Source organism: Tachyglossus aculeatus, chromosome 4 (genome assembly GCF_015852505.1).
Source record: "Tachyglossus aculeatus isolate mTacAcu1 chromosome 4, mTacAcu1.pri, whole genome shotgun sequence".
Classification (NCBI taxonomy): domain Eukaryota; kingdom Metazoa; phylum Chordata; class Mammalia; order Monotremata; family Tachyglossidae; genus Tachyglossus; species Tachyglossus aculeatus.
This window is the reverse complement of record NC_052069.1, coordinates 91,077,270-91,095,216: the sequence shown is the minus strand read 5'-3', so window position 1 is coordinate 91,095,216 and position 17,947 is coordinate 91,077,270.

Sequence of the window (17,947 nt, the reverse complement as noted above, 5' to 3'; positions counted from 1 at the left end):
GAAATGATAAATCTAACTCCCCTCCCTGCAAAGGAGGAAAATAGTCTATTATGGGAGATGTGCTCAAGTCCCTCTGCACTCAATTGGAGTGGGTAAATGTCTCCCAACCATACCCCAGGCACAAAGGCAGGAGATGTCCCCTCACTTTGCAGGAGGGCTTGGAGAGTGGCAATTATCTTCAGGAGATTGCAGATGGTAAGTTCCTTCTGTACAGGGATCACGTCTACAACTACTATGAATTGAAATTTCCCAAGCACTTAGTGCTCTACACACAGTAAGGACTTAATGAATACCGCCGATTGATTGACTTACTCTGTCAGGTGGACTGCTAAAGGAGAAATAATTTGAGTCAGAGATAAAGCCTTGTCCCTGGTAATTTTTGGAAGCTTTGTTGCAGGTTATCATGGACGTGCTTGGCACTTGAACACTGGAGCAGGGTGAACAAAGGCATTCTTCTTGCATTTTTTTAATGATGGAGAAGGGAAGGAGACATTTGTGACATTAAATTCAAGAGTTTCCATGGATCAAGTTACAAGAGTATAGCTTTATATTCAGCGTCAGAAATCGCTAAAAACTAAAAAAAAAAGAAAAAAATCCTGCTGGTACCATAGCAAATCTGTATCTTTAAAGAAAATATTGGATCTTTTTAACCTATAGAAGGCATTTTTCCTAACAAATGTGATTTATTTTCTAATATTACAGTAATGTGATTAGTGATAAGGTCTACAGAGCTCTAAGAATTGCAGATATGACAAGATGAAGGATTTCAACATCATAATAGACTTTTCCATGATATTTTCTTACAAGAACACAAGAAGATAAAGTAATGAAAGAAACGCTCTGGGCATGTCACCCCCCTCCTCAAAAATCTCCAGTGGTTGCCTATCAACCTTCACATGAAGCAAAAACTCCTCACAATCGGTTTCAAAGCTCTCCATCACCTTGCCCCCTCCTACCTCACCTCCCTTCTCTCCTTCTCCAGCCCAGCCCGCACCCTCCGCTCCTCTGCCACTAACCTCCTCACTGGGCTTCATTTTTGCCTGTCCCGCCGTCGACCCCGGGGTCACATCCTACCTCTGGCCTGGAATGCCCTCCCTCCACACATTCACCATACTAGCTCTCTTCCTCCCTACAAAGCCCTATTGAGAGCTCACCCCCTCCAGGAAGCCTTCCAAACTGAGCCCCCCTTTTCCTCTGCTTCTTCTCCCAGCCCCATCACCCCTACTCCCTCCCTCTGCCCTACCGCCTTCTTCTCCCCACAGCACTTGTGTATATTTGTACATATTTATTACTCTATTTTATTAGTGATGTGTAGATATCTATAATTCTATTTATAGATATAAATGGGATGGGTGCTCACATGGGAGCTCACAGTCTCAATCCCTATTTTACAGATGAGGTAACTGAGGCCCAGAGAAGTAAAATGACTGCCCAAGGTCCCACAGCAGACAAGTGGTGGAGCCAGGATTAGAACCCATAGCCTTCTGAATCCTAGGCCCCTACTCTACTCACTAATTTTCTATTCCGGTTCAGTGAAGTAGTAAATATCATCTTACAATCATTAGCACAAGGGTATCTGGGATGCACCAAATATCTAAGAAATAGGACACTAAATGCCTCTGAGGTTGTCTGATGGAGACACTTGAACATGGTTGCATTACTGGTCCCCAGTGCTAGACTGATCACCATTTGATATAGTCCCCATTTTCACTAGTGATAGATCAGTTCATCCCAAAATGACACTAGAACCATCTAGACACCTGGATGGTCGACCCCTGGCCCACATCCTTCCCCTGGCCTGGAATGCCCTCCCTTCACACATCCACCAAACTAGCTCTCTTCCTCCCTTCAAAGCCCTACTGAGAGCTCACCTCCTCCAGGAGGCCTTCCCAGACTGAGCCCCTTTTTCCTCTCCCCGTCCCCATCCCCTCCTCCTCTCCCCTACCTCCTTCCCCTCCCCCCAGCACTTGTATATATTCATACAGATTTATTACTCTATTTCACTTGTACATATTTACTACTCTAGTTTGTTAATGATGTGCATAAAGCTATAATTCAATTTATTCTGGTGGTTTTGACACCTGTCTACATGTTTTGTCTTGTTTTCTGTCTCCCCCTTCCAGACTGTGAGCCCGTTGTTGGGTAGAGACCGTCTCAATATGTTGCCGACTTGTACTTCCCAAGCATTTAGTACAGTGCTCTGCACACAGTAAGCGCTCAATAAATACGATTGAATGAATGAATGGAAGTTAAGGCATTTGGAAGAAGCCTTCAAAACCAATAGTACTTCAGAGAAGGGTACTTCATTGGCTTCTAGCAATGCAACCAGTGAAATGTACCTTTATTTATAAGCCCCATTAAACCTATATGCTCCTTAAAATAAGGGATTTTTACTGAATCCTTCTCTGTGGAATGCAGTACATACTAAGGGCCGTTAGAAACTGAAGGTGGGATGCCAAAGCTACACGGACTATAATGAAATCACAAAACTCCATACATCTCTAAAAAACATAATTGGACATGTACATTATTCCGTACCTCTGCAACAGCACTGAAGAGTGTAAGGGTTTCTACCTCATCATAGGTCAGGTGAGATCTTGAGGAGAAGGCATTGATGCTCCACTGATCTCTTTAGTTTACTTTCCACCTTAAGGTTGAAATTCCCTGAAGAACTGTTAAGCCACACATGGGATAGGGATTGCGTCCAACCTGTTTAATTTGTATCTACCTCAGTGCTTCCCCTCTCAGGGTCACACCTAGAGAATTTCCAGTACTTTACCAGTCTCGGCTACAGGAGGGAGTCAAGCAGAAGCATACCCATTCCATTCCTAGCTTGGTCAGTGGCTAGCGAGTGGAAGGCAATCCACTAGAAGTCAAAACTCACCCATGATGGGCAGCAGTGACATGGAAGAAGGCTATGGTAAACCACTTCTGGATTTTTACTAAGAAAACTGTGTGGATACACTACCAGAATGACTGCAGATGGAGAGCGGGGTGTTCTGGGAGAGATGTGTCTGTGGTGTTGCTATGCGTTGGAAACGACTCAACGGAAAAAGACAAGACAAGACCCCAGTGCTTAGTGATGCTGACGAGAAGCAGCAAGACCTAGTGGAAAGAGCGAGGGCCTGGGAATCAGAGAACCTGGATTCTAATCCCCTCTCTGCCAAATATTGCTATGTGACCTTGGGCAAGACACTTAACCCCTCTCTGCCTCAGTTCTCCTGTTCTCTATCCTACTTAGACTGTGAGCCCCATGTGGAAGGACAACTCTGTTCCACCTTATTAAGTGCTTAAGACAGTGTTTGACATATAGTAAGTACTTAATAAATATCATTAAATCAATGATAATAATCATAATAATAATAGTAAACTTGTCCGCATGGGAAGATATATGCTTGACGGCAAATTTTGATTTTAATGAAGTCATTGTTGCAGTGAGAAGCAGCATGGCCTAGTGGCATGGTCTTGGGAATCAGTGGTCATGGGTTCTAATCCCAGCTCCGCCACTTGTCTGTTATGTGACCTTGGGCAAATCACTTAACTTCTCTGTGTTTCAGTTACCTCAACTGTAAAATGAGGATTAAGAGCATGAGCCTTATGTGAGACAAGGATTGTGTTCAACCTGATTACCTTGTGTCTAACCCAGCACTTAAAACAGTGCTTGGCACATAGTAAGTGCTTAACAAATACCATTATTATTATAATAACCTTGAAGAATGACAAACTACTGAATCTTTGAAGTACCTGCCATGATCAACAATCAAGAATGGGATTTATACCTGAAAATGGCACTGTTAGGGAAGGAATGAGAAAGCAATTGAGATAAAAACGGCATAAGAAATTTTCACCCATTAAAGGTTTAAGTGAAAGTGCTAGACTTTATTTTAAATGGCATTCTTTTGTTAGGTGCTTACTAAGTGCCAGGCACTGTACTACAATCTGGGATAGATACACTAGGCGACGCTGCTTCAGACTTGAAAAAATGAATAAGTTATGGTCTTAAGTTCTATTACTAATTGAATTACTAAGAGGCAGCATGGCATAGTGGATAGAGCAAGGGCCTGGAGTCAGAAGGTCATAAGTTCTAATGCCAGCTCCACAACTTATCTGCAGTGTGACCTTAGGCAAGTCACTGTACTTCCCTGGGCCTCAGTTACATCAACTGTAAAATGGGGATTGAGACTATGAGCCCCATGTGGGACAGAAATGTGTCCAACCTGGTTTGCTGGTATCTACCCAAGTGCTTAGTACAGTGCCTTGCACATAGTAAGCACTTAAGAAATACCACCATTATTATTATTATTATTTTATAATACATCAAGGATCCACCTGGTTTTCTTTGTTAGTGAAATCCAAACTTCAGGACTTCTGATGAATTTGGATTATCATAATTACATCTTCATATCGAAGATTTGAACTTTAGTCTAGTCAGGTGTTTTGGGTCAGGGGGAGGTTCTTACAAAATGGTCATCTCTGAGGATAAAGGAATCAAGCAGTGTAAGAAGCATTGTGGCCTAGTGGAAAATCACAGGCCTGGGAGCCAGAGGACTTGTGCTCAAACCCTGGTCCTGCCACTTGTCTGCTGTGTGACCTTGGGCAAGTCACTTAATTCTGTGTGCCTTGGTTATCATATCTGTGAAATGGGGATTAAGACTGTGAGCCCCATGTGGGACAGGGACTGTATCCAATCTTACCTTGTATTTACCCCTGTGCTTAGTACAGTGCCTGGCTTATAGTGAGCCACTATTTATTTATTTATTTATTTTACTTGTACATATCTATTCTATCTTATTTTGTAGTATGTTTGGTTTTGTCTCCCCCTTTTAGACTGTGAGCCCACTGTTGGGTAGGGACTGTCTCTATATGTTGCCAATTTGTACTTCCCAAGCACTTAGTACAGTGCTCTGCACACAGTAAGCGCTCAATAAATACAATTGATGATGATGATGATGATGAGCACTGAACAAGTACCATTACAAAAAAAAACTAAGACAAGTATTTCTTATGGAAACCTCATCATAGTCAACAAGTAGAAGGCTAGCCAAACAGCTGCCTTCACAGCTGGCTGTAACCCAGCACTTCAGTGTGGAAGACTCTATGGGTGGTGGAGTAACACAATGTTGAATCCTTGCCTTATTTTCCAGCAGATGGAACACATCATATATTGCCTAGATTCAATCCCCAGTGTAAAATAAAATTGCATCTCTGCCTCCGCCTTGGCTGGGCTTGGGGCAGGAGTGGGGCATTCTAATCCTTTAATAACTTTACCAGAACTGGGCTGTGATGTCGACTTTTTCCTCATTAGCTATCCTAGAGAATAGCAGAAACAGAAAAGATTGCCTGAAAATGTATGTATGCAGTAAAAGAATATGACAAGGACTTTCTCCAAACTAAACAACCTGTGGTCCAATTACCTCTGAGATTTCAGCTATGTGATGCAGTACCAGAAGTAGCTCTGTTTCACGCCTTTGAATTATTCCTACAATATTTAAACTATAATTGTTTTAACAAAGTAGGAAATGACTATTCAAATAATTCACTGTAGTCTCTTACTGTTAAAAAGAGTGAAATTCTTGTGGTCTGTAGAACCCAGAGGGTCTGAATTTGTTTCAGTGAAAAAAAAATTTCTTTCTCTAGTGAATAGTGAGATGTCATGTTTGGTCTTTCTTCCTTTGCCTGAAGTTGAACTTCTCTGACTTGCAAATCTGCACTGCAGTGCTGTCCATGAAAGATGAACCAGCAAGAAGAAATTGGGTAAAACACATCAACACAACAGAAATATCTATGAATAAAATTTACTTCAGAGTACTGAATTTTAGGGCAACTATTACATTGACACCCGGCCTACTATAATCCCTGGAATGCATAGTCTCTACTCAAACTTCAACAGTAGCTGTTCAAAATCAACAAATTGGAATTGCTGTCCTTTTGTCTCAGCAAAAAGGGAGTATTCTAACAACGACTGTTTATTTGATGAACACTGTGGTCTACTAGTTTCTACAAGTCGTTTCAACAGCTAGTTTCTACAAGTGACGATGGAATCTATTGAATGTTCAGTCATTATCATCATTAGTTTCACTTGTCTTCCTAAACATCCTTCTCACTATACATTCCCCAAGGGTGTCTGATTCCACTGCAGTTGAATCCTTACTTCCTGCTAGGTGGAAATGAGTGTGGCATTCTAAGACTTCATCAACAGTAAGTCACTTCTTACCTGCCAGCCACAATCTTGAAAGGCTATCACAGAGTATATGTTGGGAATAGCTGAACATGTGCTAATGCTTTTTTTGGGGTTTTTTTTGGTTTGTTTTTGGTTTTTTTTGGGGGGGGAGAGGGGATTGGAAGGTTGAAATCTTCCCAGCACGTAGTGAAATGGAGTTTCAAGTGAATTAGCCAGTAGGCCACTCAACACAGGACAAACATTAGAAAGATTCTACTCCCATGCCTGAAAACACACAGGATGCTAAGAGCAAAGAATTGAATCTGCTGCGAGTTATAGCGGTAATAAATGTTTTGTGGTCTTTTAAAAGTGGGTTGTTAGTACAATAATCTTAAAGCCATTGGATCCCCAGAGACAAATAGAACCCTGTTTGGAAAAATCATATAGAATCTTCTCCTCAAGATATAATTTATGGAACAGAAGAAATTTCTTAGTGTGGAACAATTCCATCAGTAGCACTTCTATTTCTTTAAGAGGTTCTTAGGAGAGTAAAACAGCCAGGTGTTTACACCTCCAAATAGACAGTTGAAGTTTGTTACGATATTTTGATGGACTTACACACTTTATTCACCCAGCCCTAGGCCCCATGGCACCTATGTACATATTTGTAAGCTATTCATAGTCGAGAAGCAGCTTGGACTAGTGGATAGAGCACTAGCCTAAGAGTCAGAAGGACCTGGGTTCTAATCCAAGCTCTGCTACTTGTCTGCTGTTTGAATTTAGGCAAGTCACTTCACTTCTCTGTTCCTCAGTTACCTCATCTTGCCTCGCTCTCACCTGTCTTGCTGCCAACCCATAGCCCACATCCTGCCTCTGGCCTGGAAAGCCCTCCCTCCTCCAATCCGACAGACGATTACTTTCCCCGAGCACCACCCCCCAGCACCTTCAAAGCCTTATTCATTCATTCATTCAATCGTATTTATTGAGTGCTTACTGTGTGCAGAACACTGTACTAAGCGCTTGGGAAGTACAGGTTGGCAACATATAGAGTAAAACAAGTTGGCAACGGGCTCACAGTCTAGAAGGGGGAGACAGACAACGAAACAAAACATGTGGACAGGTGTCAACTCATCAGAACAAATAGAATTAAAGCTAAATGCACATCATTAACAAAATAAATAAAATAGTCAATACGTACAAGAAGGCACATCTCCTCCAATAGGCTTTCCCAGACTAGGTCCCTCCATTTTTCTTTTCTCCCACTCCCGTCTGTCACCCTGAAATTCTCCTTTTATTCTTCCCCCCTCCCAGCCCCAAGTGCTTAGTACAGTGCTCTGAAAATAGTAAGCCTTCAATAAATATGATTGCCTGACTGACTGTGCTGGGCTCTCCAGTGTGATTCAGCTCAGACATTTTCCTAGTTGTAGCCAACCTGCTCTTCGAGCCCCTTCCTCCTTCCCTCAGTTTGGGATGCCACCTTTCCCAGAGTTTGTGCTTTTACTTTGGAAAGAGCACAGGATTGGTATACATTCATTCAATCATTTATTGAGAGCTTACTGTGTGCAAAGCACTTTACAAAGCACTTGGAAGAGTACAATATAACAACAGACACATTCCCTGCCCACAGTGAGCTCACAATCTAGAGGGGGAGACAGACATAAATATATATTAATAAATAAATTTCAGATATTTACAGATATATACATATGTGCTGTGAGGATGGGAGGGAGGATGAATGAAGGGAGCAAGTCAGGGTGACTCCGAAGGGAGTGGGAGAAGAGGTGAGGAGGACTTCTTCATCGAAGGCTTCTTGGAGGAGATGTGCCTTCAATAAGGCTTTGAAGTGGGGGAAGCAGCGTGGCTCAGTGGAAATAACCCGGGCTTTGGAATCAGAGGTCATGGGTTCAAACCCCGGCTCCACCAATTGTCAGCTGTGTGACTTCGGGCAAGTCACTTCACTTCTCTGTGCCTCAGTTCCCTCATCTGGAAAATGGGGCTTAAGACTGTGAACCCTCCGAGGGACAACCTGATCACCTTGTAACCTCCTCAGTGCTTAGAACAGTGCTTTGCACATAGTAAGTGCTTAATAAATTCCATCATTATTACTATTATTAAAGCAATTATCTGTCTGAAATGAGGAGGAAGGACGCTCCAGGCCAGAGGTGGGACGTGGTCCAGAGGTCAGCAGTGAGATAGATGAGATCAAGGTACAGTGGGAAGGTTGGCATTAGAGGACTCAAAACCCCTTGTTCACAGTTTACTACCCCTTGGAAGTCAGTAGTTCTGGGAAATGGAGTGCCTGTTGCCATAAAAAGCAAGATAGAGTGGGTGCTGAGTGTCCCCCAGACCCACCCTCTCACATTCAAGACCAGAAGTGCTGGAAACACTGGCAAAAATCACTGGCATAAGAGACTCAACAAGCAGCTGGTCCCACAAATTAGAAAAGGCAAACACTCAACAGGCAGATTTGCCTACCAATCGTATCTTTCTGCCTTGGGGAATTGATCAGAATGTTTGCTTCATGAACTTGGGCAAGTCTTTTAACTTCTCAGTGCCTCAGTTACCTCATCTGTAAAATGGGGACTAAGACTGTGAGCCCAATGTGGGGCATGGACCTTGTCCCACTTGACTATGTTGTATGTATCCTAGGACTTATACATTGCCTGGCACAGAATAAGGTTTCAACAAATACCAAAAAAAACCCCATACCATTCAAAAATGGTATTTATTAAGAACTTCCTGTGTTCTGGCAACTGCCAATTATCTGCTGTGTGACTTTGGGCAAGTCAGTTCACTTCTCTGGGCCTCAGTTACTTTATCTGTAAAATGAGGATTGAGACTGCGAGCCCCACGTGGGACAGTGAGAATGTCCAACTCAATTTGCTTGTATCCAACCCGAGCACTTAGTACAGTGCTTGGCACATAGTAAGCGCTTAAATACCATCATCATTATTATTATTAAGGACTTGGGAAAGAAAAATACAACAGAGTTGCTAGACATTATCTCTGCTCACAATGATCTTTCAGTTTACAGGAGCCTGTCAAGTGTAGAGGTTGTTGTACTTTACTGAGTGAAGGACCTTCAGGCCTCTTGATCACTTTTGTATTGTGGTTCACACCATTAAGATCAAATTGCTCCATATTTTTCTCCCAGTTTTGTTGGGATTCTGGTATTTGAACCTTTATCTCAATCTCTAAGTTTAAAGCAAGTGAACAATTTGTAAATTAGGTGTGAAGATGATCTTATTTAATTATGGCTTCACAATAATTTTCCTAATTTGCTTATGCGTTATTAGTGGGTAATAAATACTTTTTAGAACATGTTATAATCCATTGTGATTGATATTTGCCAAGTTTAATGCAAGCTAGAAGTGCTGGTTTTTGATGGACACAAACCTTCCTGAACCTCTACCCATTGTGCTAGAAGCTGCCAGCCCCATCGGTCCCATAAGGCATTAATCTTAACAGCCATGGTTTATGCCAACAATTCAGACTTTGGAGACTCGACAGTTGGCAAGGGAAATCTGTTGCCAAGATATAACTTCCTTGAAACAGAAACCTAATAATGATATGGCTTAATTACAATAGTGCTACGGGTACCTTCATGATGCTCAAATGATGCAAATACTGTAATAGTATTCCACTTGGCCTCTCACCTCATTACCAAGTCTCAATTAGTCTGGGCCAACTGTTTACGTATTCATGACATAGACGGTAATGCCCCAGTAGATGCAAATTATGTGAAAAGGGCTTGAATGTTAATCTACAAGGCTAATGGTTCCAAAGTATTTCCACAGTGAAGCAAGAAAGCCCAAAGCAGATTAAAGTAGATGGGCTCCATTTACCAAGTGAGGATAGCACTTTGTATGTATTCCCTTTGTCATTCCCCACCCCTTTTAGCAACAAGGCTTGACTTTAGGTCTGCTCATTAAACAGGTCTTCTCTGTCCTAGAATAATACATTTCCTTTTTTGTCTGTGCTAAAACCTGTTGTGGAGCCAGCATTTAAGGAATGTCTGGACCATAAGGAAAGGGAAACCATGAGGTGATTACAGAAGCCTCTGATAAAGCTCTGTGAAGTATTAAAATGTGACCAATAGGATCCTCACAATTTTCTACTGCCAGAGCAATTTTAAAACTAATTGAAGGATGAGCAGATTTTTTTTTGCTATTGTTGAGTGGCTTTTTAATGGTATTTGTTAAGTGCTTACTATGTGCCAAGCACTGTTCTAAGAGCTGAGGTTGATATAAGATAATAACAGTAATAATGATTGTATTTGTTAAGCGTTTACTATGTGCCAAGCACTGTTCTAAGTGCTGAGGGGGATACAAGGTAATCACGTTGTCCCACGTGGGGCTCACAGTCTTAATCTCCATTTTACAGATGAGGGAACAGAGGCACAGAGAAATTAAGTGATTTGCCCAAAGTCACAGAGCTGACAAGTGGCAGAGCCGGGATTAGAACCCACAATCTCTGATTCCCAAGCCCGTGCTCTTTCCACTGAGCCATGCCGCTTCTCAAGATCATGTTGGACACAGTCCCTGTCCCACATGGAGTTCACAGTCTTAATCCCCATTTTATAGATGAGGTAACTGAGGCACAAAGAAGTGAAGTGACTTGCCTGAGTTCACACAGTGGACAAGTGGCAGAGGTGGGTTTAGAACCTCGGTCCTTCTGAATCCCCGACTTGTGCTCTGTCCATTAAGCCAGACTGCTTCTCTATTATGACAGCAATTTTAAAAATAACTTAGAGAAGAGCTTTTTTTTATTTTTGCTTATTCCTGTGTGGGTTTTTTTAAATGGTATTTGTTCAGCACTTACTATATGCCAGGGACTGTTCTAAGCACTGAGGTAGACAGAAGCTAATCAGGTTGGACAAAGGCCCTGTCCCACATAAGGCTCACACTCTGAATCCCCATTTTACAGATGAGGTAACTGAGGCACAGAGAAGAGAAGTGACTTGCCCTAAGTCACACAGCGGACAAGTAACAGAGACAGAATTAGAACCTAGGTCCTTCTGACTCCCAGCCCTATCCATTAGGCCTTGCTGCTTCTCCATGTGTGGTGTTGTGATTCTTTTCTCTGCTGTCACAAATATAAATATCAGGTAATGGGCACCATTCATTTTGGTGGTTAGTAGTTTTCCTGGGGTGTTAGTGACAGCCCAAACGTATGCATTAAAACAGACGTGATGAAAAACAGCCCCCTTTATAATTTCAGCCCAGCTGCTGTATTGATGGATACAATCTCTACCACATGCTCCAGGTGGCTTCTAATGCTTGACTCCCTGCAGAAACTCTTATTTGCACATCTTAAACCACTTATTGGATTTGAATGGGATTTGTCCACTTGTGCAATATTTGTAAATCCTGGCTTTACATTTTTCACTCATCAAAATTCTCTTCAGAAGGTATTTGCCAGCACCTTCGTGTATCTCCTTCTCTCTCCTTTAGGTGAGGTCATCTCAATGTTGTATAGTTACAGGGCATATTGATAAATTTATTTTCCACCACTATCAGAGTGTACAGTGAAGCTCTCCATTAATCAGTCCTTCTTGAATGGTGATTTGCTTTGTCCTTCAAATTCATATAAAATTCATTTTAATGCTTTGTATTCAAAGTTCGCAAAGGTTAACGCTTTTTTTTTTCAGGGCACACATCTCAAAAGGCTCTAATCAACTTTGCCGTTGTTTAAAACTTTGCTTACTACAGTACCAGTTGCTTTAAATGATCATACTTGAGGCCTTTGTTCAGTGCCCTTGTTTGAGATACTGTAAGCTGCACAATTCAGGGCTTTTACAATTTTGGATGGGCACGGAGATACATTCCTCTTTGTTAGAACTGTAATGCAATTCTCTGACGTCCAGGCAGACATTTTTCTTTGCCTTTTGTAAGTGGCTAATAAAATTTTCAGGACTTCTCAATAAACCAACAGGTCTGTTTGCAAGGCCAGATCCCATAACATTTAAGAGACTCTGTAATAAGTTGGCACACTAATTAGCGGGGAAACAACAGCCCACACCACAATCTACAACAAAGTCTGACCCATGATTTTGCTCCTGAACTTCAAGTAAGTCTTTTTAAGAACAAACCACTTGCAATTCATTTCACCTTGGTAAGGGTATTATTCTCGGCATGAGACACTTTCTCTTTTTAAGGGAGTTGTTGGCTTTGGAAGTTTGACCTCCAGATGGCTACAGGTGTCTTTTGCTGATTGATGCCATTGGAGAAGCAGCATTGCAAGTGAAATGAGATAAGCCTCAGCTCTCCTATCCTTTGTTCGGCATGAAAACCCCTTGTCTCTGAGAGGGGCATGCAAGTTGGTATTCCAGCTCAGTAGGCATGATTTGTGACCCAAATTAAACTGTATGCATGCAACACACGGACTAATACATTTGGGAATCGGGAGGTGGGAAGTGCTGGAATTGAAGAAGCATAGGAATGCAGCCTTTCATTTGCAAATCCCCCTCCCATCCACAGTAGCTCTGGCCACTAAAATCTCCTCTAGCTTTAAAGCACGCATGCTCTGAGAGTGTACAGTAGACCCAAGGAGTCATTTCAGCCTTCTGGGTCAATAATTCAAGCTCTGAGAAAGATTTGCATAACAGAGCCCATCTGCGGAGCCACCAGAATCTGCCAGGTTGAAAATCCACTGTCTGAAAAGTGCCAAAATGTAATCTATCGGGAAAATACTATGTGTTCTTACAATTAGCAAGTGTTCTAAATGAAGTGCTTAAGCTCATAAACCCCAGACTTTCTAGAAGAGCTTACAAGTCTGTTGGGGGAACTGATACAGAGCCCAGAACACTAATTTGAAAGGAGCAAACACGACACTTTGGAAGTCTCAATATAGTCCTCTGTATTTCTCACGTGCCCCAGGCAAGTGAGTGCATCCCCGAGAGTCGGAGTCGGTCAATTCCAAGATGCTTCTTGAAGGACACCTCTTCAACCCAGGACTCATGGCACTTAAAGACGTTTTGATATTGAAGCCCTGCTACAGCATTATGACATTGTTTCAGCATTGATGACATTTGAGCTTAATTAATAATTATAGTACTTGTTAAGTGCTTCTTATGTGCCAAGCATTGGGGTAGTTACAAGTTAATCATGTTGGGCACAGTCTCTGTCCCACATGGAGTTCACAGTCTTAATCCCCATTTTCCAGATGAGGTAACTGAGCCACAGAGAAGTTAAGTGACTGGCCCAAGGTCACACAGCAGATGTGTGGCAAAGTCAGGATTAGAACCCATTTCCTTCTGACTCCCAGGACCATGCTCTAACCAAAAGCCATGCTGCTTCTCAAAAAAATTGAGTTTTGTACTTGCTTTGCCCTTAAGAAAGTCTAAGGAGATACAAACAAGAGCCTGATAAAGACACTAAGAAGTTCCTTATCATATTTGTTCAAAGGATGAGAAACATTACCACAATTTATAACCCTGTCTTATGGAGAAATGGATTTCAATTTACAAGGGTTTAACATTGTGTGGGTTTCAGGAACAAACTGTATCATGAGTAATTCAGTGCTCATCACCCCAAATATCATTGATTGATTGATTAAGTTAAAGGCCTACCTCTGATCTGTGGCTGTGCATTCTCAAAATATAAAATGGTTTGGAATCAATTGTCTGTTAAAGCCTGAAATTTAAAACAAAAATATTCAGGACAAATTCCAATTAGTGATAGGTGGAGAGAGGAAGAGAAAGAAAGGAGTTTTGTTTTGTTTTCTAATCATATTGATTTATGGCAATGATAATAATAATGATAACACTAATTGTGATATTTGTTAAGTGCATACTATGTACCAGGCAGTTTACTAAGTGCTGGGGTGGATACAAGATAATCAAGTTGGACACAGTCCCTGTCCCACATAGAGCTCCCCATTTTACAGATGAGGTAACTGAGGCACAGAGAAATAAAGTGTCTTGTCCAAGGTCACACAGCAGATAAATGGCAGCGCCGGGATTAGAACCCAGGTACACTGATTCCCAGGCCCATGCTCATTCTACTGGGCCATGCTGCTTTTCAAAAGTTGAAAAAGAGAATGAGAAAGATGGCATCAGCCGTCCATCTGAAAGCTTCATTGTGAAGAATCTCAATGTGCTCCTCTCATTCCCAAAGCCCCTGCTTTGGGTCAGACCTAATAGCTCTCAGAGTAAGATATTCCCCGAGAAGAGACAGGGGTCTCCTTTGAAGACTCCAGATCTGAGCCTCAGCTGGGTCTGATATGGGACAAAAGTGGATCAGTCTATTTGACCAACGCAAAAAACCCCGAATGCCTTTGTGCTGAAATCACAGTCATTACCTATCAGTCCTTTTCCTGACATATGACTAGGATGAGATGACACTTTCATCACATTCCTTTCTTACGCGCCAGTCATTTCAGAGCTCAGATGAAACCGGCTATACTTACTACTTTCTGTTACAGGCCTATTTGTAGTGTCACCTCATAGATCTCTCTTTATTCTCACCCCTCAAGTCTTATGATAACAACTAATGAACAAGAGAATTCAGACAGAAATAGAGAGATGGAGAAAGAGAGAAGAAAAAAAGGAGCCAAGAGAGGAAGAGGGAAAGTTAAAGTATAACAAACTTCTAGCAAGTGTGTGTCAGAATGTCTCACCAAGACATCATTGTTCAGTAAGGCTTTTCACCTCACTATCATTCAGCAAGGCTTTTCATCTATAATGAGCCTCCTTGGCTGAATGACAGGTTTTCAAAGGGTCGTAAAGGTGGGTAAAAGAAGAATTACATCCTCTTTTCCTCTTTCCTCTCCTGCCATCAGAGAGGACTGTACCAGTTAGTTCTCCCAAGCAGGGAAAGAGGTAAGGTTGTGCTTTCTGCTGACTTCATCCAGCCAGGAAGCACTTTCTGTACCATGCAGAGACCTCTGATTCACACTACCGGATTTCAAGCCCCTGGAGCAGTCATGGTCCACCACTCTCAGAGTTTAGGGCTCTTTCGCCCTGGTGCAGACAGCTCTAAGCAGTGCTCCCTGCTTCATGATTTATGGATTACTTGGCTGGGTGGAGACCTGGACACAGCAGAGGTCCGGGCCTCTGGTTTCTGGAGTTAGTGCCTTCTTGAAAAGCAGCATGGCCTAGTGAAAAGAGAATGGGCCCGGGATTCAGAGAACCTGGGCTCCAATCCTGGCTCCAGCCCATACTTGCTGCATGACCTTGAGCAAGTCACTTAGTTTCTCTTGGCCTCAATTCCCTCATCTGCAAATGGGGATTCAATACCTGTTCCTCCTCCTAATTAGACAGTGAGCCCCGATCATCTTATATCTGTCCCAGTGCTTAGTACAGTGCTAAGCACATAGTAAGAGCTTAATAAATACCATTTATTAGTAGCTGGAGGTGGAGGAGACACAGAAGAACTTAGAGGTGCACTCACTTTCTAAGTTTACTTCAGTAAGGCTTCAGCAAATGTGAACTGTGAAGCAAGGACTGAAAATATCACCAGTCCGCTTAGCCACCTCACACACACCCCCAAACACACACACACACACACACACACACACACACACCCATCCCCCCCCAAAGGGCACAACAGAGCCCTTTGTCCCCAATAGGGGACACCCAGATGCACTCCAGCTAGGGCCTGACCCAAAGCCATTTGCAAAAGAGACTATGACCCTAAGGCTTGGGCTGAATTCATTTATTCATTCATTAAATCATATTTACTGAGCGCTTACTGTGTGCAGAGCACTGTACTAAGCACTTGGGAAGTACAAGTTGGCAACATATAAGTATGGTCCCTACCCAACAGCGGGCTCACAGTCTAGAAGGGGGAGACAGACAACAAAACAAAACATATTAACAAAATAAAATAAATAGAATAAATATGTACAAATAAAATAAATAGATTAATAAATATGTACAAGCATATATACATATATACAAGTGGTGTGGGGAAAGGAAGGAGATAAGGTGGGGGGGATAAAGAGGGGAGGTGGGGGAGAGGAAGGAGGGGGCTCAGTCTGGGAAGGCCTCCTGTAGGAGGTGAGCTCTCAGTAGGGCTTTGAAGGGCGGAAGACAGCTAGCTTGGGGGATGTGCGGAGGGAGGGCATTCCAGGCCAGGGGGATGACGTGGGCGGGGGGTTGGCGGTGGGACAGGCGAGTAAGAGGCACGGTGAGGAGATCAGCGGCAGAGGAGTGGAGGGTGCAGGCTGGGCTGTAGAAGGAGAGAAGGGAGGTGAGGTAGGAGGGGGCGAGGTGATGGACAGCCTTGAAGCTCATGGTGAGGAGTTTCTGCCTGATACTTAGGTTGATTGGTAGCCACTGGAGATTTTTGAGGAGGGGAGTAACATGCCCAGAGCGTTTCTGGACAAAGACGATCTCGGCAGTGGTGTGAAGTATGGATTGAAGTGGGGAGAGACAGGAGGATGGGAGATGAGAGAGGAGGCTGATACAGTATTCCAGACGGGATAGGATGAGAGCCTGAATGAGCAGGGTAGCGGTTTGGCTGGAGAGGAAAGTGTGGATCTTGGCAATGTTGCGGAGGTGAGACCGACAGGTTTTGGTGACGGCCTGGATGTGAGGGGTGAACGAGAGAGCGGAGTTGAGGATGACACCAAGTTTGCAGGCTTGAGAGATGGGAAGGCTGGTAGTGCCATCAACAGTGATGGGAAAGTCAGGGAGAGGGCAGGGTTTGGGAGGGAATGGCAAGGCCACCCCAAGGTGGATCCAAGGCAACTTCTGCCCTCTGATGGCTTCATGGGTGAGCTCTGGAGGGAAAGTCTACCACCATTGCCTTCATCCACCCCCAATTCCACCCGCAGAAATGACACCTGTCTACTTGTTTTGTTTTCTGTCTTCCCCTCCTAGACTGTGAACCTGTTGTTGGGTAGGGACCGTCTCTATATGTTTCTGATCTGTACTTCCCAAGTGCTTAATACAGGGCTCTGCACACAGTAAGTGCTCAGTAAATATGATAGAATGAATAAATGAATCTTCCCTGTGCATCTGCTAATTCTCTTGCATTGTACTCTCCCAAGTGGTTAGTACAATGCTCTGCACATAATAAAATACGTTTGATTGATTGATTGTGGGAACCAATCAGAGGATGAGGTCCTTGAGCATCCTGTCAAGAAATCCTTTCAACATGTGAAATATACTCCAAGAAGGATCCCTGGGGACCAATCATTTCTTTGGTCCTCCATGCCTTAGCAGAAGGCAAGTTATTGTGTATCCATGGCAACAATTTCTAAGCCCTGTTATTCATATTTCTCAGCAACACACATTTACTTTACTGCATTCATAAAATCATCAAACCACTAAGATTAGTTTCTTCTCACCACATCCACAGGGGTACATGGTGATGTAAAAAAAGTTTGAAGTAAGAATCTAGCACACCAAATAGCAATCTGTTATGAGACTGGCTCACTAAATTGGGTGATAAGTGCAGTGCCTGGCACATAGTAAGTGCTTATCAAATACAATTACCAAACAACAAACTGCCTTCTTATATAGAGCTAAGATCTCATGTGATGTGGTTTGGATGTTGTTTTTACCTATGCAACATGATCTTTTCATGTTCCTCTTTGAAGGCATGTCACCTGTTTGATGAAAATATGCATGTCTGTCTTGTAACCACTGAGGCATTTTTGTATTTCCATGTGTGTTACATATTTATTCCCAGAGGGAAAGAATTCTGATTGGAACCAAGTGAAAATGATAAGATACTTAAAAGGAATTCAAAAACTGGGAACTTAGAACTGCAACAAACCAAATACTGGGTGATTCAACACCTAATAAGCAGCATGGAGAAGCAGCGTGACTCAGTGGAA